This window comes from Corvus moneduloides, chromosome 21, assembly GCF_009650955.1.
Source record: "Corvus moneduloides isolate bCorMon1 chromosome 21, bCorMon1.pri, whole genome shotgun sequence".
NCBI classification, from domain to species: Eukaryota; Metazoa; Chordata; class Aves; order Passeriformes; family Corvidae; genus Corvus; species Corvus moneduloides.
Genome location: NC_045496.1, coordinates 6,711,818 through 6,733,905, shown reverse-complemented (window position 1 = coordinate 6,733,905; position 22,088 = coordinate 6,711,818).

The window sequence follows — 22,088 nt, the reverse complement described above, 5'->3', positions numbered from 1 at the left end:
TCCTCCGTTTAAACTCTGTTCATTAGAATGGGATTGTGTGCAAGGTACCATGGTGCTTAAAGGCATTAGCTGTCCAAATAGATTCAAAGGGGACACAAATGCAGGATTACACCAAGTAGCTGTAAATGTAAATAATTTAGGATGACCCCATGTGATCAGTGGGAACTGGGTGAGATGAGGACGGTCAAGGGTGGGGAACAGCACCAGACAGCAATGTGAGAGATGTGAGGGGAGAAAGGTGCTGACACAGACTCAATTTAGGAACAAAACTGCCCTAGAAGGGGAGAAATTCCCATTCAAAATAGAACAGTGAATACCACCCCCCGCCCATGAGGCTGTGGTACCCAGAGGGTTTATTCTGAACCAAAACAAGTCCTTTTGCTTCTCAGTATTTTTCTTTAGCCTGCTGTATTTTGTCTTCTCTGCTCAGGGTTTTCAAAGTGTGGTAAGGGGGTTGGGAACTGAACTCTGTGGGATATCTGGTCTTTTGAAATTTTAGGCCTAAATCTTCAAGGTCTTCAAAGCAGGAAAAAAATCCTCATTTTATGTTTGAGGAGCACCAGGCATCACCAGACCCTGGTATCAGAGGTTGGAGGGGTTGGATAACACAAATAATAATAATAATAATAATAATAATAAATAGATAAATAAATAAGGCAGAAAATATAGCACACGTGCATTTTGAGGTTTGAGGATTTTTACATAAAATTTTATTAATGCCTAAAATTATGTCCTTTCCCCGTAAATATTGTATTAGGAAATTTCACAAAGCATGAAAGTGACCAGTCACACAAGGTGTTTTGCAAGTTATTCACCTGGTACAAATAAGGCCTGAAATATCTGAGCATGCAATGCATAAGTGATGTGATGAGCCTTATCCTGCTACCCCCATGCACACCTTTGCAGAACAGGAGCTCTGATAACCTTGTGTTTCCTATACTGCTCTCCCTCGCCCCTCACTGGCCCTGATTTTTCCATATAAGCCCTCTCAGATAAGAAGAAGAGATGATTATTAAGATGGGAGCAAAAGAGCATCCACCTAAGGAATACCAATGAAGCCATATCTTGGTTCGTGCATAAACTGAGCCCTCTCCCAATAAACCATCAGATACAGGCAAAAGAGTGACAAACAGTAAATGATTCCTGTCATCAGCAGAATTCAAGTGGGAGCCTCTGGTAATTAACGTTTTCTTCCTGCAAAAAAAAAAGAGATGTAAAGATTTAGTGAGTGCTGAGCAGTGCATTGGGGGCAGCAATGACCTGGGCTGGCAGCAGAGGGACACAGGAGAGCAGCAATGCCCCTTCAGGGAGTGGAGACCTTGCCCAGGGAGTGTGTGATGAGCTCAGGCAGGAATTTATGGTGGATAAAGAGCTATTACTGAGGGGCAGCTCTGCAGACTGGAGCCATGGACCAAATCCAGAGGTGCAGGTAAGTGGCCACAGTGCCATGAGCATCAGTTGTGTTTAACACCAGCTCTGGAGTCAGCTGCCCTTCACATGGTAAAAGGGGAAAGGTTGTGTTAGGGGAGCTACAGTGTCCCCTGGAGTCAGGTTTAATAAAGCCCTACTGACAAACACCCACGAAGTCCATCTCATTTATCCCAAAGTAGTCCAGATGTCTGAGGAGACAATGGAAAGCAGCCCTTCACCCATGATCAATTTGAGAAATCAGTTTTTCTTAGGCAGCAGATACAAAGCTTCTCTGTTGGAAGGGGAGAGCAGCAGAGATGTCAAGAGGTTCCCCAAATCTGACTGTTACCCCTCCAGCCCCACGGTGAGCTCAGGTCTCTGGGCACAGCTCCAGGGGCAATGGTAGGGGAAGAGTAGGCAAGACACTGGGTGCAGGAAGTCAGTAAAATGGTAGGTCCTTAGGGTACCACATTTCCAAGATAGAACTCCAATTTTAGAATTCTTATTTTGCTCATTTTCATTAACTTTTATTTCCAGTAGCTTCATTTAATAATAGTTTTTTCCACTTGTATCATCAGTCCCCACATGCCGTATTTATTCTGGCCCTGTTTATTTCCCTAATCATTTTTCTCCCTTCTTCCCCCTTACTTTCTTAAGTAATATCCCAGTGAGGTAGAGACAAGCTGACCATATGAAACCCGACCTCTTTCAACCCAATTCTGTTTCTTCATTTTAAAATTAAAAGCTGAGAAATGGGATGAGTAGATGTATTTCTCTGTCTTGCCACTGGCTGGTTGGGTTACCTGGTCAGAACTCCATATCCATCTTCAGTGAATTTGTGATTCTGAACAATCACTGTTTCAATACCACTGTAAGAGGAAAAAATTCAAGAAACAGGAGCAAAATGTGCATGTGCTCACCCAGATTGGGGGCCAGTTTTTACACCCCCTTTAAGGCAGTTCATTACTTTGGTTTCAACCTTGAACCTTGGCCATGGCTGTCCCCTCCCAAGCATGCCTACTTTGCAGTTCTCTGTGTTCCTGAAATGACTCTAAATCACACATCGTGAGGTGAAAAAGATCATAAAGGAACAACAAAGGATCAGCAAACATAAAATAGAAGAATGGCAGCCTCCCCACCTTACACTGCAAAATCAAAGGGAGTTTTCAAACAGCCCCATTTCCAGTCAGCTGGAGATTTAATTCACACGGTAATTTACTGTGTCTGCACTTTTCCTGCCCCCCCCCCCCACTTCCTCCTGCTCTTCTTTTGCTCAATAGTTACTTTTTTCTCGGCCTGTAATAAGAGGAACCTAATGCCCAAGCCTTACATGCAAATAAGCTTTTTCCTCTAGTGTGTGCTGAGCAGAGGGAGAATGCTAGGGGAGATTCATGGGGGGAAAAAAAAGCCATTTATTGCAAAGAGCTTTTGTAAAGTAATTCTAGTATTTCAAGGGAAGGGGACAAGTTCATAGAGAAAATTATACCAACTGAGACTGGTTGAGTCTGCAATTTTCTTTTCATGCTGTTGGGGCCAGTGATGGTTCTGGATTTGTGGGTGTCTGTATCTAGCCCAGCATTTCGTTCTCAGGGCACTTCAGCAGCAACTCTGCCTTGTTAACTGTTTCCGTTTCTGGTGAGGGAGGTGTTTTCCTGGGGATTTTTATTAGATAATGGCTCAGTGGGAAACTGAGCAGAAGAAACATTTTCATAATTGATAGCTCAATTTCAGTCCTGAAAACACTCAATGGCTTTTTCAGCCTCACTAACACTGGAAATTATTAGAAATTATAAACTGAGATGTGGCTGGAGCATATAAAAATGGACAAGTACCAAAAACCATAGGCTTGACAGGTTTCCACATGGAGGGGAGGGGAAGATGTGTCCAAGTTCTTGCAGAATTTCAAAGCATTAAGCATGAGAATAACTTTTTTGGGGGGGGAAGAAAAAAGAGTGCTGGAGTGCAAAGGTGCAGGGCTGCATCAGAAGCAGCTATGAAGTTGATCTGTAAGGAGTAATGAAGGTTAGAACACAGATTGTCATCAGAATTTTCTGGAGAGGTCTTCCAAAGGACCTTGCTACACTGAGACAGACAAGGATTGTTTTATTCTCTTCCCCTCTCTGTGAGAGCTCCTGGAGTTTGGGCTCAGCTCCCAGAGGAAGACCTGTGATGTTCTGTGTCTGTTCACAAGCACAGGGAAGGAGCATCAGAGAGGGGACCTGCAATTCTGAGCCAAGGAGCCAAGCAGCAAACATGACGGGTCATAGAAAGACCTGCATTAAACCCTGATGCAGCCAACCCACAGTTAATTCAGAGTTTTTATAATTAGATGCATAACTTTTCAGTTTAGTATTTCTACAAAGGCATCAACCTGAGGGGTCACTGATTAATTTAAAAGCATGACTTCTTTTGCCTTTTTTTTTTTTTTTAAGTAGATAGCTGCAAGCTTGGCTTTCTTTTAATGCAAATGACCTTATTTGGATCTGCTGACATTAGAAAGCATTGCAGGCATTCTGAATCTAGCATGGAGGCAGAGAAAGCACAATATTCAATCAGCTCATTTTATGAGTTCTACTTAAATTGAGAAGTAAAGAAAAAAAATAGAAATAAATAAAAGGAAAGGAAAACCACTACAGTCATAAGAGAGGATTTGCTGGTTCTCTGTCCCCTGCCATCCTCCCCCTCTTCCGTTTTCCCTCCTCGCATTTCAGTCGCTTCAGGGACTTGCTGCAGCCATGGGATTAATGGACACCTAATGCCATCTCTGCTTTACAGCCTGGAAAGTCTCTTGTTTAGTTTACATTGATTTTTCTTTTGTGATGCATTTGCAGAATGTGAGATACCGATGGTGGGAAACATAGATAAAGAGGGGAGACATGAGAGAGAGATACATCCTCTGCCTCCTGCTCCTGGTAATGCTCCTAGACTTTGGAGCCTGCAGATACTTCCAGCAGCAAGCACCCACTTACTCTTTCCTGCCATCCTAGAGGACACAGGAAGGGCAGCAGTGATAATCTCGCTCTCTGGTGGGCTGGTGTTATCCATCACTCAGAAACAGACAGGGGATGCACTGCTTTACAACAATTCCCTGTGCGCTGAGGTCTCTCTTGGGTGATTTGGCACTGTGCTCCTTTTTATTGTGGTTTTATTTTTATTATAATTGCTGTTTGCAGGACTGAGGTAATTCCTGGGATCTTCCATAAATGAATGGTCATGATGATCATGCTCGGGAAGAAGTTAATCCCTGCCTTCCTGGCAGTGCAGAAACCACCCTGGTAATTGCAGATGGGCAAATCCCACAGGTCTGAATGAGATCACAAGGGGAGGGCTTGGATGAGGGGGTTGTGAAATTAGAATTTTTCTGGGACATCAACTCCTTGTGCACTACTCAGCATCACATCCCAGTGTTTCTGCTCCAGCCAGGGAAGGGAGCTGCTCTCTGCCAGACCTCTCTTCAGAGGAAAGAGGTAGGAGTGGGAGCACAGCCCACATCTCCTTTCAGTGGTATCACTCTTCCTCCTAATGAAGCACTGAGGGAAAGAGTGCTGCTGTCCCCTTTACTTTTGGGGTGAAATGACCACATCAGCAGAGCAGATCAGAGCATCTTTGGCAAGGTCGGTGGGGTAGAAAAATCTCCACGAGCTGCTCACAGTCCCCAAATCCTCACCAGTAACTTTGCAGGACTTGACAGCCCTGCACTCTTTGTTTATTAGAGCCATCCACAGGTGTCACCCGTCAGCTATACAGCAAAGATGGATGATCTTTTAGTTAAGATGCTAAATGCAGTTTAAACCAGGCTGGCATTTAGTAACAGTGACAAAAACACAGCGTCAGAGAGAACAGAAGGAAAATGACATCCTGTGACCATGTCTCTCTCTCATCTTCAGCATCTTTGGTGTCAGCTCTGTAAAGCTGTTGGAACAGAAGATGGAGGGAAGGCTGGGAGTGATGCTTAAAGCAGCCCAACAGTGCCCGGGGTCCATCTTCTGCCAGCTCAGTGTATGGGTGAACCATCTGAAGAGAGAGTTCCCTCTCAGCCTGCTTTGGATGTGGGATATTTAAGGGTATTAAAGGTGCCTCAGCAGACAGCTTGGATTCCCTGTTAGGCACCAGTCGAAGGGTGTAGCAGATAGAGAGGCAGGAAGGTTGGTGCCAGCCCATGTCATTTCTCCCCTTCTGTGCCACCCATGCCAGTGAGTGACAAGTCATGTTCCAGGAGCTGCAGGACCACTGGGCTGTGAGTGATGGTGCTGCTCAGGTGGCTCCAAAGGCACCTCCTTTCCCTTCAGCCACCCATGACTCAGTCTCATTGCCACAATCCCCTGTCACATCATGTCAGCAGCTCCAGGCAAGTGGGACACGAGGCTTCCCACTCTAAGCTCCCAGTTCCAAGCAGTTCTTCCCACTCTGCCATGAAAGAGAGTAAATTGTAGTTCAAACGAGTGTGACCCTGTGCTTGGCTGTCATCAGGACAGCTTTTTAGAAGATATTTAATGCTTAATATGGAGCTTAATATTTCTTGACAGAAGTGAGCTATTCCTTGCAGGGCTCCTGACAGACTGCTGTAGAGTCTCAGGAGGAACAAAAGAGATTTATAGGAAAGGAAGTTTTGTATTACAGACAACGGAAAAAATAGGAATGTGATTGTTAAAAGAGAAAAAAAAACAGGAAAATGAAAGGAAACCTGGTGATAGGTCCTGTTTCCCATCTAGCTGAATAAAGAGACTTGCAAAGATTGTCTTGGGAATCTTGGGAAATCTTGGGAAATAACTTGTACCATAAGTTTTCATTGCAAGAAATTACATGTTGTCATTATGATTATTTATTTATTTTTACTCCAGTTAATAACTACATTCAGGAAATTAAAAGGAAAAATAGCATGATGTTCTGTTGGGAAGCCTGAAGGAACAGACCAGCAATTGAGGAGAAATAGGATGCATATCTGAGCAGCATTGCTTCTTTTTCCTTGCATATTTTCCCACGTAAGGAAACCTGGTTTTGTTTGCTGTGTTTTGCAAGGTTGGATTTCATCTTTTTCTCAGGTCCCTATACAAGCTTCAGCTGTTTGAGGTGGATCCTGAAAAACTGTAGTTTCTTTTCTTTGGTTTTCAAAATTCTGAAAATTTATGGCTTTATTTATTATTCACCTCTTCCATTGTTTAACTCTGAACAAGAAGAATTAGGAAGTGCTTTGGCTGACTGACTGCAGAGTAGAACAGTGAAGAGAGAGTTTTCCAACAGTCCAAAGTCTAAAATCTTTATCATCCTGTGGAGTGAATCCTGAAGGATAAACCAGTGGGAAGAAATTTTTGAAGGACTTGGTTGCCTTAATACTCTTCACTTCAATGGAAGTCTGACCTCTAAACTCTCCAGGTGTACTTTGCGCCCTACATCCATGCAGTGCTGGGTTCAGAAATACTAAAAGAAGAGACTTTTTTATGAAGATGATTTATTGCCATGTGTTCAGCAGTAACCTGCAAAAGCTCTGAGCTTATCCAAAGTCTCTGCACCCTGGGACGTGGCCACAAGAAAGGCTGAATGATGCAGAGACTCTGAGATGGATGCTGCAAACTGCTACCCCTTCCCTGAAGGGGTACCATGGGAAACATACTGAATTTCCTCTCTTAGGAGCCTGTCCTGGAATCATCACAACTTCATGGAAAGCTCTTAAAGGCCCCCAGACTTTCTCCATCAGAGATGAAGATGTTTAGAGATTAAAACGCCTGACAAGGGTGGGATGTTCACAATCCCAAGCAGGGAGACAAGAGGAGTCTCAGAGGGATTCACAAAGCTGGATGTAATCTAGGAAGAGTGGGACCATCCCTGGCAAGTAGCAAGAGAAGAGAGAGAAAGGGAATCTCCTTCCGACAGTGATGGCACACTGGGCTGATCTTCTGTTCTGAACTGCCCCTTGCAGACCCAGAGCAGAGGGACAGACCTCAGGGATTCTCCCTCAAAAAACCCAATGAAGACCAGAGGAGCCACCAGCCTAAACAGTGAGTGCTTTCCCTGGGGAGCAGAGGTTTGTCCTTTCACTGCCTGAGCCACCCAGCCCAGCCCAGGCTGCAACAGCCCTCAGCACAGCCCAGGCCAGCTGTAATGCCCTTTATTGGTTTATTTTTACCACAGGAGCACCTCAGAGAAATAACTGAGGATCAATACTCTGTCACATTAAAGAACTTAAAGAAAAGTGAGTAGAAAGGCTCGACTGTGCCCTAGAGATCCTGAATTTAATTGAAATTCTAGGAACACACCCAGATTTGAGGAAGGGCTCAGTTTATTGGATTATTCCACAAACCAGTTTTCTTGTGTTCATCATGAGAGAAAGTTTCCCCTTCACCTCTATTTTCTAAGTAAAATCCTGCTTTCTTCCTTTTTTCTTCTCCGAACACAAGAAGAAAAGAGAATGAAAGGTGAGAGCTGATTGAGTGAGCAACAGCAGGGGTAACAAATGAGTATTTATCAATGTTCCTCTCCTTTTACAGCACATCAATTTTGAAGCTGCTGACAGAGGTCTTGGTGTAACTGCTGTAAGAACCTGCAGGAGCTAATAATTTTATGTTCAGGCTTATGTAAAACCAGTTTTGATTAATTACTGATGCAAAGTTAGGAAAATGAACATTCACTCTGCCTTGGCACAGCCCTGTCCAACAGAGCTGCTGCCATTCCACCCTCATTCCTGACAGGAGCTCTTCGATAGCGGGGGCAGCCTGGGCTCCTCATGGGGAGTAGCAATGCCCTTTGGAGAGCTTGTTTCCAGGTTTCTCCTGAAATCTAGGAGCAACCATGCCAGGCAATGCCAGCTTTCCTTATCTTCCTCAGGCAGAAGTGCTCCATATTGCCTTTTGCACTGAGATGGGCAAATATGCCTATTTTTTTTTTTTTAACTTTTAGCTCAAGATCAGTGCCTGAAGTCTCCGCCTTATTTTGTTGTTGCTTTGTGGAGCTGGCTGGGGTTCAGCTGAAGGCACAGTGTTCCCATGTCCAGCAAAGCACTCCTGTGGATTCCTGAACAATATGTGCACGGAGAGCAGTCTCGACAATAACTGCTTAGCAGCTTCAATCCAATTCCCTCTAATTAAATAGGTTCAGGAGCACAAAGACTGCAGAAATGGCTGCAATCTCATGCTGGACACGCAGCTGCAGAGCTGCAACGTGCTTGTAAAAGGTGCAAAAAGTACATTTAACATCCTTGGAGTGGAAGTTGCCCCTTGCAAAGTAAAAATATCTGCAGTGCACATCTCTCAAAGGGCAGCACAAATGTCTTGATGCCAACATAAGAGAGTCCCAGGCATAAATGCACCTCTGTTTTGTACACATCTGTATTCCTGTCCCATGTCAGACACACACAAACCTCCTTTTCCATTCTGAAATGTGATTTTTTGCCTGGCTCCATTTCCTCTGGGGTGTGTGGGGCTGTGCTGGTCACAGTGGGAGCTGAAGGGGTGGAGAGGGGAGATTTAAGCAAGCAGCCCAAGTCCTCATTCATCAATGAGCCTCTCATACCGCCCTGCTCTTCCCTTCATTGCTTTCGTGTCCTTTCCAGAGTGATGCCATTTTACATCCCGCTGCCATTTATAAGCTCCTGATGTCCAATACAGATAGTTCCTTATCATCTTTCTCTTTTCAGCACTCCTGGCTTCCCAGAACCATTTTCTAGGGCCAGTTCTTTTACAGTGGTTTCAATTCTTAGCTCTTCACTTTTCCACTTGTTCTTTACAGTTATGGAGGGTGGGTGACTTAAAAGCTCCCTGGCTTACTTCAGCTCCCCTTGAACTCACTGGTACAGAAAAACTGAACTAAACATTTCCATTGATTTTGACAGGTGAAGAGGCAAGTGCATTGGGCTTTAGAAATTCCCCCACTTGATGTTTTCCCATCACCCTGCTCCCTGTCATTAGCAGGCTTTGTGCCACTGCCCTCAGGTCTGTGAGGAAGTGTGCTCCTGTTTTCATTCCCTTCCCCACCAGTCAATCTCCAGGCTTTAACATGTTTGAATTTCCCCTTCTGAGTTTTGCAAGACTGTATCCCTGTCTTGTGGCACAATTACCACTGCTTTGTAATGAAGTTTGCTGTGAGTTATTCTCAACCCAAGCTTCATTTGCCTGGGAATACATCATAGACCCCTATTATGGAGACACCACATGCAGCCTCACAGCTGAGCAGATTTCTTCTTTTGGACAGTCAACACTATTATCCGCAGAACCAGAAGCAAAATGTAATGAGAAATTTTCAAGTAAAAGTTTGCTTGGCATTATAATTAACATGAGTTTCATGTATGCACTGTTCTGTTAGAGGAAACTAAATTGAAGCAGGTTATTACTGAGCTTGTTGCTTCTCCTTCTCTTTCCTAATGTCCAATTTTATAGTGAAGTAGTGGAGAGTGTGGCTTTAACTGGGCTGTGGATGGCAGCAAGAGCTTTGTCCCACACCTACAAACTGGTGATAACCAGTTCACCATCATCTCTCCAAAGTTAGACCCATACCCCCAAAGGCCAGGCTGGGGATCATCCTGCTGACTGTCCATGGGAAATTCACCTTGAGAGCCACATGGTTCTCCAGACAAACGGAGACGGGTCCAACCAGGAGGAAACCCTTAGTATGGTCCCACCACTTTGGTGTTTTATTCACCTTCAATGTCCCCCCATGCAGCAAAACCCTGTACTGGACCTTGGGTAGAAACTACAATGGTGGAGAGAGGCTGCACCAAAAAGCCATCCCTGGTGCCTTTCCCACTTGCTACTCCCACGGAATACACCCCAGACTGCAGATCCCTTGTCTGAACTCAGGTGCAAACTTTAAAAATGGCTTGTAAGATCTTATTGATCACTCCTCTCCAGGTAGTTGTACCAGACTTTCTTCCCAATGCCCAAAATTATGTCTGAAATCAGTTTAGGGAATGAGCAAGTCTTTTAATTAAAACAGTCTGTTATGATGAATCTGTTATTACAAAGTCTTACCTATGTAAAACATTAATAATACAAATTTCATTTGTTTATGTCAGCACCAAGCATTAATTTTTAATGGCAAAACGTATGAGTTATGAAAGGCATTAATGCAAAACAAATCACCAGCTGAGAAGGGAAAGGAAATCCATTTTTTAGGGTAAGCAGTGGGAATGAAATTTTATTGTGGTTCTAACCTGGGAAAAAAATATTTCTTAAGGCTCCAAGAGCAATTTAAAAAAACCCTGGGTTTTATCATCATTCTTCATATTAGTTCTATACCCAGTGAAGTTTGTGTCCATATCATCCAGCCCACACCTTGATGCCCTCTCTGAGGAAGCCTTCCACACAAAATTGCTCTGATTGCCATGCAACAGACATGGAAGCGGATTGGATATGTGTGGCATAATAAACATCTCTGTGCTGCAAATGGGTGAGATCACAGAGAGCCCAAAAGTGCTTGTTTGGTGGGCCAAATTCATCATGGATGTAAATGGGAGACACTCTGTGAATTAGGACTCATTCCTGCTTGTACCAGGGATAAATTAATTCCAGGTGTTAATTGTCAATTTAAGCCTACATCTTAAGATTAAAACTCTGCAGAATAACTCATTTCAAAATAGAGTGGGAGGGTATTGGTGGTGGGCTGGTGCCAGGTCCAGGCAGAGCTACTGAGAAATTGTAGCTTTTGATCAGATTTTGCTTCTGGAGCACCTGGCATCCCTGCACCAAACCCTCACCTTCACAAAGGTTTCACAGCACGGAAATGCTATCAAGCCCTGGGCAGAAGGAACATGGAAAATCCTCAAGTGCTTGGGGACCAAGTCTCACTGGTAACTGGCCAGCTCTTTAGCAGGACTTAGACTGCTGGGTTAAAAGGGCCTTTGGGGCTTGTCCAAGGTGCCAAGAAGCATCTTTTACCCTGATTTGTGGCGAAACCATCTAGATATGGAGAGTGGGGCCATGTGCCCTTGTCTCACCAGAAGGTTCACCTTCTCTCACCTGTGGGAACCATGGCTGGAAGTGCTTTGAAGAACATCCATGAATCCCGGAAATAGCATCTGTGCACAGCACAGGCACATATGGGCCCAAACTGTTGTGATAACAACAGTAGGGGGCTGGAATTTTGTTCTACAACAACAAGAGGACAGACAGCAGATTCCAGAGGTGGGACAGTGTAAGAGTGGCAAAGCAGGAGTCAGACATCACTTGGCTCCTGTTCAAAGGGCTTTCAAGAGCCACACAGGACACTGCCCTGGCACAAGATAATTAATTTATTTACAGCAAAAGTCTAGTTGTGGCAGTTACAGGACTGCTACAGAGCTAAAGAATGGGGACATCATCTGTTTTCAAGCACTGTGGAACTGTGCTTTGTCTTTTTTCCCTAGTTCACACTTCAGGAAAATAAGCAGCACATCTTGTAGCTCCTGTCTCTCTCCCACACTCTTCCTTTCTCCCTTTCTATCTTTTTTCTTGTCTCAGTCTAAAAAAGTTGCTGATATTAGCAATAAAGCAAGAATTTAATATCATCCTACAGGGTGCTACGACAAACTGCCCCTTGGTTCCATCGATTCCACGGGCCTGAAATATGGGAAGGCATCTAAGGGGGAAGAATACAAGATGAATTTTGTAGATATAAATTCTGTAATATTGGATTTCTCTGAACAAGCATCAGGACTGTGTTGTGCCTCTCCCTCTGATGCCACAGGAGCTCTGTTAGTGCAGCAATATGTTCCTGTTGGGGAAGGGTTCAGGGCAGCCTACAGTATTTCATCTCAACAGTAGCCCCAACGTTACAACATGTGACACATCCACTGCTCCATGTCTCTGATAGAGACACACACCCAGCCTGAGGGAAACAAAAGCCTGCCTGGGAGCAGTGTAAGGCTGCTGTCTTAATCCCAGCATCCACGTGTGAGGTGACGTAAATACAGGCAGGGTTGTGGCTGTAGGGGAGAACTCGCTGTGCCAAGTATCAAACACATGATATGAGAAGCAACTGCAAATATTTGGGATGTGTGGTGCTGTAATCTGTTATTTCTTTTCACACACTCACCTTTCCCCTCCATCTGCAAGTATCCATTCAACAAGGCTATAAAATAATCAAATCTTAGGCTTTTTCTGCTCTGTGATGTTTAGAAACTTCATTTTCAAAGTTCATGACTTGAGAAATGAGATTCGTTTTACCACCCAACACTCAAAAGTCTATCAACTTGCTTTGCCCTTCCTCTTGAGGGGAAGTGTGGAAGGTATCTTTTCAGCTTTATACCGGCTAGGCTAGTACTTTAATGCCTTAGAAAGCCTCGAGCAGCCTAGAGAGGTAGCACGGGCGATCTAGCACTTTAATAGCTCTAAAATCGGTACCTGTATCAGCTGCAGAGCAAATACCATCGGCAGAAGCAAAGAGGGAGAAATATAGCTCCCTGCTCGCTCAATTCCCTGCAGTTAGAAGCTTTCAAATGAGAGAGACAACCAGAGATGTTCACAGGAAAGTAGCTGAGCTAAGAGAGGGCGGGGCCCTCCTCGAGGATCTGTTTTATTCGGAGAAGGGGAAAGGGGAGGACTGGGGGCGGACCCGGGGCGAGCGGCCAATCAGACACTGCTAAAGAGTTTGAGTTACATTTGGTTTTGCCCGCGCTTGGAACAAAGGAGGTCGGAGCACATGGGCAGGAGCAGGGGTCTTTGGGAGGGGGAGGGGAAGCTCAGAACAGGCAGCAACAGGGAAGAGACCAAATCACACTGAAAAACTTCCTTACAGCTTCTTAGTCTTGCACTTTTCTTAGCATTTCATTCATATTAAAAATTAAGTAGGCTCCATGCCATCCTCTTACCCCTTGAAATTAAAGCCAGAGGAGGAGCAGAATACTTCATGGTTTTGTTCTACCACCTTAGGAGTTGGCTTGGACCTTCAGCATTCTTTCATTAGAGATTCTGTCTAATTTAATACATAAAAGGACAGGGATAGTGCCTGCATGTGGTGCAGAATAGCAGTGCATGTAATAAAAGGTGTAAGGACTCTGGTGGGTTCGGTCGGGAGATCTCAATAAGCAGATCTTGGGACATGCGGTTTATTGCAAAGGGCGTGGGTACAGGGGCACTGCTTAGAGCTGCCAGACTCAGCTCGGAGCAGGCCCAGGAGAGCAAGAGAGTAAGCGGGTAAGTAAAGAGAGAGAGAGAGAGAGAGGAATGAGAGTGAAGAAGAAGTGATGAGAATAGAATGGAATGGAATCGTGAAGTCCTGGTTACAATACAATAAATCATCTTCTGTACTGAATATTCTAATTGTCACTAACCAATCTAATACAAGGTACAAATCCTATAGCATTTACCTACAGCCTATAAGAGTTCTTATATTACCATAGAGTGTTACATCTTAACTTCTAAAAACTACTCTTTGGACCCCTTCTGCTGAGCTAGTAGGGTCTGCTCTGACCCTTGGACCTGCCTGCAAGCAGAGGGTATTGTTCAATCAAGAGGGGATTACCTTCAGTCGGCCATACCATTGTTTTCCAGTTGTTCAGTAACTAAGATTTGGTATTTCAAAAATGGCTTTCATTTCGATGTCGCCTGTAGTTTTCATATTCCCAAAATCTTTTGTCAGGCAATCATATTTATAAGGCTTTCCTGTTTCATCTTCCCCAACAAAAAGGTGTTTGCCTTCTCTTCAGCAAGGATAACCCGGTTATTAACCATTAGTTCTGAAGGTGAAGTCTCATGGCCGGGTCCCTGAACCAGGCACAAAGGTGTTGGGCTCACATTTGTTGCAGGAACAGCTTCATAAAAGTGTTGTTCAAGGTGATTTATCTCATGTTAAAACTAGATCAAAAGCCCCGTAGTGAACCAACAAATTGAAAAGACAAAAACGTGTCTTTTTGGTGCCATTTTTCCCAGAATCTCAAGAGGAGGGTTTTTTCCTAGTTCTTAGAAATGAGTGGAGAGTGGGGGGAAATGAGCAGTTTCTGGCCTGGGTTGCTCAAGCCACAGACTTCCTTGAAAGGCAGCACAGCCTCATCCTCACGTGAGGAAGTTTGTGTATAATCAATAAAAGGAACTTGAAATATACTTGAAAGGGGGAAAGGGTCAGTGTTGATAACCATCATAATTATTTTTATTTATTTATTTATTTATTTACCTGCTTGCTGGAACTCCAGCATCAAGAAATGCGGAATACCAGGCAAAACAGAGACTCCTCTCTCCACTCCCATCCTGCTCTACCTGTCCAGCTGTTTTATTTTTCCCCTAACTCCATCTCTTGCAGTCCATTGTTACTGGATCTCCTGGGATTGTGCCTAAAGAAGTTTCCAAATCAAGTTGTAGTCAAGATTCTTTTTCTGGAACTGCCAGAGGGAACAATTGTGGTAAGGGCTGACAGGGTTTTCAAAATTTCCCCATCTCCCAGTGTGGAAAATGCCCCCATTCTCCTGTCACAGGGCAAAGGACAGGATATGTCCCTTGCCACAGTGTCTGGTGACAATTTTTGTCCCAAGCCTGGATGTTTGTGATGTAACAGGACAATGTTTTGAGAAGGAATGTAGGACCTATAAAAATCTGATGTGTGTTTTTAAGAAAAAGGGTTGAACCTGTGGTAGGAGATGTCCATCAATAATAAAAACCTTCCTTAAATGTGAAATAGGCTTTCTGAGGTGGTTTATAAACCAGGAATGTCACAAGAGAGCCAAATAAATACCTTTAAAAATTATATCGTTCTTCAAATTAAAAAGATCAATCAGCCTATAAACACTGTGGGGTTATGGTGGTTGGTTTTGATGGGGGTCAGAAGAGAGAGTCCCTTGATTTGGGGGAACTTTTTACCCTACAAACTCTAAGAAGCCCAAACCAGTCAGGAGCACTGACAGCTTGTGTGTGAAAATTCTTCACTGCTGGTACCAAGAAATTTGTTTAAATTTTGCAGCACTCTTAAATGGGTGGGAATTTGAAAAAGGCAAGTTTCCTCCTCTTTTATCCTGGATCAGTGCTCACCTGGTCATCCTCTTGCTCTGGCAGGGAAATTGCCCCCAGACTTACATCTTCTTCTTTCACTGGTGTCAACCCCCAAATCCAGGTTTTCCTTCCATCAGCTCTTTCATTCAGGAAAGTGCTCCCATGGAAAATGTTTGCCAATAAACATCTCCAGGTTTACTTCATTCAGTTATAGCCCAGAATGATTTACTATAGTTATTTTAACTGTTCCAAACCTTTGGCTCACAAATTATTTTTATTCTGTAATATTATTGTTTATATTATTGTATCTTCTGGTTTCAGCCCAGAACAAGGATGTGCTTTGCATTTTTCCCTTTGTGGGTTGTCTGTTAATTCACTGAGGGGTCATATATATATATGCTGCAATTTTCCTGTGTAGCACAGCTATAGTTACCTGTGCAGATACACCTGAATTCACAGGAAGAGTCAATATTTGTTCACATGGATGCTTCATAATATTAATATGAGTTTAAAGTGTTTGATTTGGGGTATCCACATTGTGAATTGCAGGGGCTCAGATTTCTTCCCTGCCCTTATTTACAAACCATTGCTTTTAACATACCCCTTGGGATTTCTTCTGTCTGACTTCCATTCCTACATCACACTGAGGTGTCCTGGGTTGGGTTTTTGTGTGAAGAAAGGAGGACAGGTCTGCCAGGAGCACATTTGTGACCAAATCAGCTCTTCAGAGATGTGTTCTGAGACAGTGATTGCTACAGACTTCATTTTTCTCTGATTACACCCACACCTATTTTGCTGTGCCTTGAAATCAATTCCTATCCCTGTGACAGCCAAGGGGAACCCCCCTTGCCCTCACTATGCTGTGGACCAGACCCCAACTAGCACATTCAATGTTCAGTACTTAAATAAAAAGCTGTTCAGCCAATGAAACATTGTGGTTTCAGATGCCATTTGCCACTCGAAAACACGAAAAGCACCCTTGCTTTGAAAAGTGATCTTGTCTATAATGCGATTTCAACAGTGTTGTCTATTATTTAGTGCTTACTTTTAGCTTGAATTTTTACCAGCAATTTAAAAAGAAAAAACAAAAGAACTGTTCAGTTTTAATCTCTAGAAAATTTAAAGCTATTTTTTATTAGTGCATAACTCTAAAATACCAGTTTGGAATGAAGAATTCTCTCTCAAGCACTTACTAGATAGTCTTTACTCTACTGTTAGTTAATCTGACAGTGTTTTATTAATAATCAGCCCTTTTTGTATTGCTATTACGCATTTTTTTTCTAATAATGCTGTTTATAGCTCTAGCATCGCCATTATAAAGAAGACTGTGAAGTATGTCTCAGATCTGCTGTGTAGGAACAAAGTAGATAAATATTGCTAACAAATCACAGGCACTATTTCTTTTTTAATTTCTTTGCTGTTAACAAATGAAGAAATATTTAGTACCAATTTTGAGAAATATTTTTTTAGGTGGGAATCTGATTGCGGTCTGGTCCACATCCACCATAAGGGAAGAAGGAGGGACTGGGTACTCTTGTTTTATTTTTCCATCCTTTTTTATGATTCATTGTTGAACCCACAGCTCTCTGCCTGTTCTCACCTTCATTTAAGAACTATTCTGTAGTGGAAGTGGAAAAGGTAGAAGCTCGAATGGGTCTTCTTCCTCTGTTTCAGGTTTTTCATTCCGAAGTACAGTGCACTGTCTTCATTCTTTGTTCATTTAAACCCAGGCCAGAAACTAATGGTAAATAACTTAATTATCACGTAGAATTTAATAAATTTATGCAGGTCTGTGGCAAGCCTGTTTATTGTTACAGAACTCAACTCAATTCACTTCCCTTGTGATTCACATCAGCGTTGGCAAAAGAAAAACAGGCTACCGAAGGAAATCCAGTCACAACACGGGGGCTCCCAGCTCCCCATTAACCCCGACTGCTGAGCACTCAGGACATTTGTGCTATTTCATTGTCTGCAGTGTTTGCAATCGCTCCCCTGGAGTATAATCTGCATTAACACCTTATTTACACCTTTCTCCCGGTCATCGAGACTGATGTGGAGTAAAAATGGTGCTAATATAAATCTCTTTCAGCCCTGCTCACTGTGCAACTGCCTGCTTTTCCTACCCTTCCTCTGCTGCCTGCCTGGACACTTTCCATTCTTCTCAACACCTATCAGGCTTTGGAGAGTTACCTGTGGGGGCATCTCCCATTTCTCACAGAAATGTAAATAAATGTGGTCTCCTTCCATGCTGATTTCCAGGAAAAACCTGCCCCTCTCCTCATATTGCTTTGGACCCCTCTCCTGAGTAACCAAGTGCTGCTTTGCTCACCTAAAAATCTGATGTTTGCCTACAATCACGTAAGAGGTCATGGCAGGGCTGAGACTCCAGCAGTTTCCCTGCCCATTCACTGGAACAGAAGTTGGGTAGACCCAAAAGTAATTGCCAGTCTCTCTCATTTCCTCCTTTTAAAGACAGTACCACCCACAGGAACTAATTTTCATCTCACAGATCAGAAGTGAAAAAGTTACAAACCAACCAGCCAAAAAAACCAAAAAAGTTTCCCAGTTTTCTCTGAAGACATCCTGGTGATTTTGCATGTTTTGGCCAAGTAAATAAACCATATCTCCAGACTGTGGCTCACCTAGATTTTCTGTTGTGCCCATAAAGGATGAACTCTGTTATAAATATTTATTTTAAAAACTGATTCTGCAGAGGCCAAGCTGCCTGCCATTTCCTTCAGTGCAAACCCTCCCATCGACTTCAATGGGTGATGATTATTAAGACTGGGTTCTTACCACATGAAACCCATGAAACTCTAAGCATTCCAAATCAGACATATGTGTAAAACCAGAATCTCCATCTTGGGAGAATGAGGTGAGTTCTGCAGGGCATTTTAATGCCAGGATAGATAAGTGAAATTATAAATGGCTCTAGCCAATACTTCATTAAACTGGCTCAGAGATTTATGGATCCTCAAGAGCACGAGGGTGTGAAAACATCAAAGAAAATCAAAAAAATAACTTTTCAGTCTAATCCTCCTGACCAAAAGCCCTGCTGAGCAGTCTAAGCAAAGAGCAAACATCAACACAAATGGGAGCTGGCTGCTGAAAGGAAGGTTTGATCTGGAGAGCTAGATGAGCACTAGGAGGAATGATCAGTAAAAAAGGAATTCCACTGTATTTAATTTAAGTATCCGTTTTATCTGTTCCTTATCAACAGCTCTATTGACAAAGTCTTCATTGCTTCCTAATTGTTTGTCCCAGTTTTTTTGTGCTTTTCTGCAGAGGGCTAGTTTGAAAAGAGTTCAGTGGCTGCTCTGTGTTGTTTGTAACTCAACCATCATTGATTTTATTCCTTTTCTAGTTTATTAAAGAGCCTGCTTTATCTCTTTTAGAACTTTCTCCACACACTCCCCAGCATTTACTCTGTTCTTTAAAGCTCTTTCTTATTCAAAACTGTCATTAATCTGTTCCACATACTTTGATCTGCCTGGTATCTTCCACTTCTTCACTTCCAGCCCTCAGCAGCTTGGAGAGTAAACAGCACAGCCCTGAACCCTGGTGAAAGCGCTGCTGGGAGGCTGTTCCAGCAGAAACTGGACCAAGGAGTTCATCTCACTCAGAAGCCTTCGTGGCGTTTATCTGGTCTGTCTCAGGCAGGACCAGAACATCTCTTTTCAGGTATCAGCCTGAGCAAATGTCAAATGGCATCTTTGCCTACAGTCACATCACTTGTGGAAATTTGTACCAGTCGAGGCAGAAGATCTCTCCCCGCTCTGCTGCAGAGATGCTCAGGTCCATGGATAAGGAGCAGGGGTTGTGATCTCTCAGGTAAGAACCACTGCAAACGTCCAGTGTAAGACCTCAGCTCCTCACTCAGAATCATTATAAACAAACAGCCCAGGGAACAAGGCCCTGGAAGCTGATGCAGAAGGACTTCAACAGACATTCCTGTGTAACATCCTTAGCATCCATGGTTTGAACCTCTGGAGTATTGTGTGCAGTGCTGAGAAAGGACACTGAAAAACTGGAAGTCCTTAAAGGGATCTGAGGAAACTCCCACATGGAGAAAAGGCTCTGTTCTGTACAGGGACAAATGCTAAAGGAATATGGGAAGATTGTGTGAAATGAGGTCCAGGCTGGAGAGAGTGGGCTGGGAGCTCTGCTCTGCGAGTCTCATGGCAGGAGAACAAAGAGGCAGCTGATGGGATTTTAAGCAAAAAACTCCAAACTGATAAAAGGCACTATTTCTTCCCTGCCTGTTTCACTGCCAGTGGAAAGCTCTGAGAATAAGAATTTAACAAGTTTGCTGGGAGACTGGGCACTCACTTGGATAAGGAGAATGCCTGGAATTAGAGCAGTAAAGGCTACAAACCCTTGGAAGAGGCTTCACACAGTTGTCCTAGAAAACAGCGTGAATTAGAGAATCAGAGGGAGTGGCGGTGAGATGGATTATCCTGCACTGGGTCCCTTCCAGCCCAGGATATTCTGTGGTTCTGTGATGTTTGTTGTGTTGTGCTTATGTCTTCTTTAGAAGCATCTGGCATTAGCCACAGCCATAAGCTGGTAGCCACAGTCGCAGTCTGATACAGCTAACAATTCTATTGTCATTTTCTGGTGTCCCTCAGTTGCTTCTCTTGCCTCCTCCACCTGGTAAAAGCTGATTAAAAATCCTGAAATTAACTTCACACAACAATTCCAAACTGTTTTCATCCTGAAAGGTTAAAAATAAGCTCATTTTTTCTTTGATTTTCTTTTTTTTTTCTCCCTCAGAAACTTACAGGGCAATGTTTTAATGAAAACATTTACTGCAAACACAGGTGCTAATAAACCAAATATGTCAGTGTGCATTTGGAAAACGTTTACTATTCAAGGAGTTGGGGAAGAGACTGAATATTTTAGGAAAATATCTTTCTAATGAAAAATACACATCTTTAATATTTTAAATAAAAAGGCTGTGTTTGTTATTACCTTTTAAAATACTCTAAAAAATCTTGAGCAACTCAAGTCTCACAGATGAGTTCGAATAGCCCTGACAGAGATTAGGAAAGAGCAGCAGGTCTCTCATCTCAGAGCAGGCACGACCAGGTAAGCGGGGTTCAACAGCCTGAGAGATTTATCACAGGGTGAGGAGCAGAGTGAGGAAGCCAAGTCCAGCTCCTGCTGTCAGCAGCAGCAACAGAAAATCCTTGTTTGGGACGGGCGGGACACGCTGCCGGCTCCTTGGGAGCTCATGGCAGGTCTCCCAGGGTTATCCCTCATCCCTTCCCCAGCCCTGCCTGAACCGGCACCGCAGACGGAGACCACACCGGTGTGTTGCTGATTAAATTGATGAGATGGGGCTGCTGGCAGCAAATGCAGCTCGCTCTCTCTCTCTCTCTCTGTCCCCTGGCACTTCGAAATGAGCTGCTCCTCCCTCCGTTCTCGCCCAGCTCCAGAGAGAGGGATGAAGAGATAGGCATTAGCAGAGCCTCTAATTAAGCAGGAATGGAGAGAAAATCCCTGCAGTGGCTGCAGCAGGCTGGGTACGTGTTCAGCCATTCCGGAACACGCCGAATGACTTCAGGTTTCCTCTGTCTGCCGTTACCTTTGTCCCTTTGTTACTTGTTAATTGATCTTCTGTTTTCTCCCACCTTGGCTGAAACATCTGCTTTTAACGCTCACAAGCAATAAACCCTTTCTGTTTTCCCAGCTCACACGGGATGTAAATCCACACAAAAGGGGTAATGGGGAGGGGGGAAAGGGCTGCAGGCCATTTCCCCAACATTAGCATAATAATAGTGCTTATGGCTTGGCGCAGCCCTGCCTGGCAGCAGGGATAACCTCCCTGGGCTGGAATAACCCAGCGCCTTGTGCCTGGAGCACCTCCCGAAATGTGTCGGAGGGCTCGCACGGGTGCTGGGAGCTGGCTGTCAGCGCGGCTCACAGGTTTCCCGAGAAACAGCTAGCAGGAACAGGGAGGATGTCTAACACCTGCCCTCTGCTTGGGAAAAGTCAAATAAAATAAAACAATAAAGTAAAATTGGCCACCAGCCTTGTCTCACGTGCACACCCACCTGCGTGTCAGCAAGGCTGTCTCCTGAGTGTAAATTTCTGAAAGCCAAGCACCCAGTTAGCCAGTTTAGGCTGCATCTGCCCTTCTCCAAAAAAGAGCCTCCTTGGTGGGGTCTGTGCATGTGGCCTGGGCTGGCTCCTGGCTCTCTGCCAATCCTTCGCCCCTTCCCTGCCTGCAGTGGGGCTCAGGGATTTTTCCTGGTGGGATGCTGCCACACCTCATGGAGTGTTGGGGATGTGCCACCTCCAGGAAAGCACCTCTGCCTCAAACCTCAGGCTATTATTGCATGAGGTGCTGCTCTAGAGGGGAGAGGTGGGTGCAGGCTCGGTTTCCTCCCTCTCCACACCCCACGGTGCCCCTCATTCTCCAAAATACAAGTGCCACCTCTGTCAGTCAAAATCTGCCTCTGGTAAAGTCTGGACAAAAGGTCCTACCTGAGACTGAAGCACAAAGGAGCTTGGTTGGGATCTGCTTAGCAGTTGTGCAGGTGGAAAATGGGGAGGTGAGCTCACGCTTTCATCTCCAGTTTGTATTAGGGATGGGGTGAAGATCCCACATGTTCCCTTACATGCTCGTGAGGAAACCAGTTATTTAGTTCCACACCTGCAAAGCTCTGTGGCACTGCCTGAAGCTAGGAATTTTGCAGCAAAAGAGCTTTAATTTTTCCCTAAATATATTGTTATTACAGTTATTATTTTGTAATTAAAACCATTTCTGTGCTCTTTGGCTTTACTGCT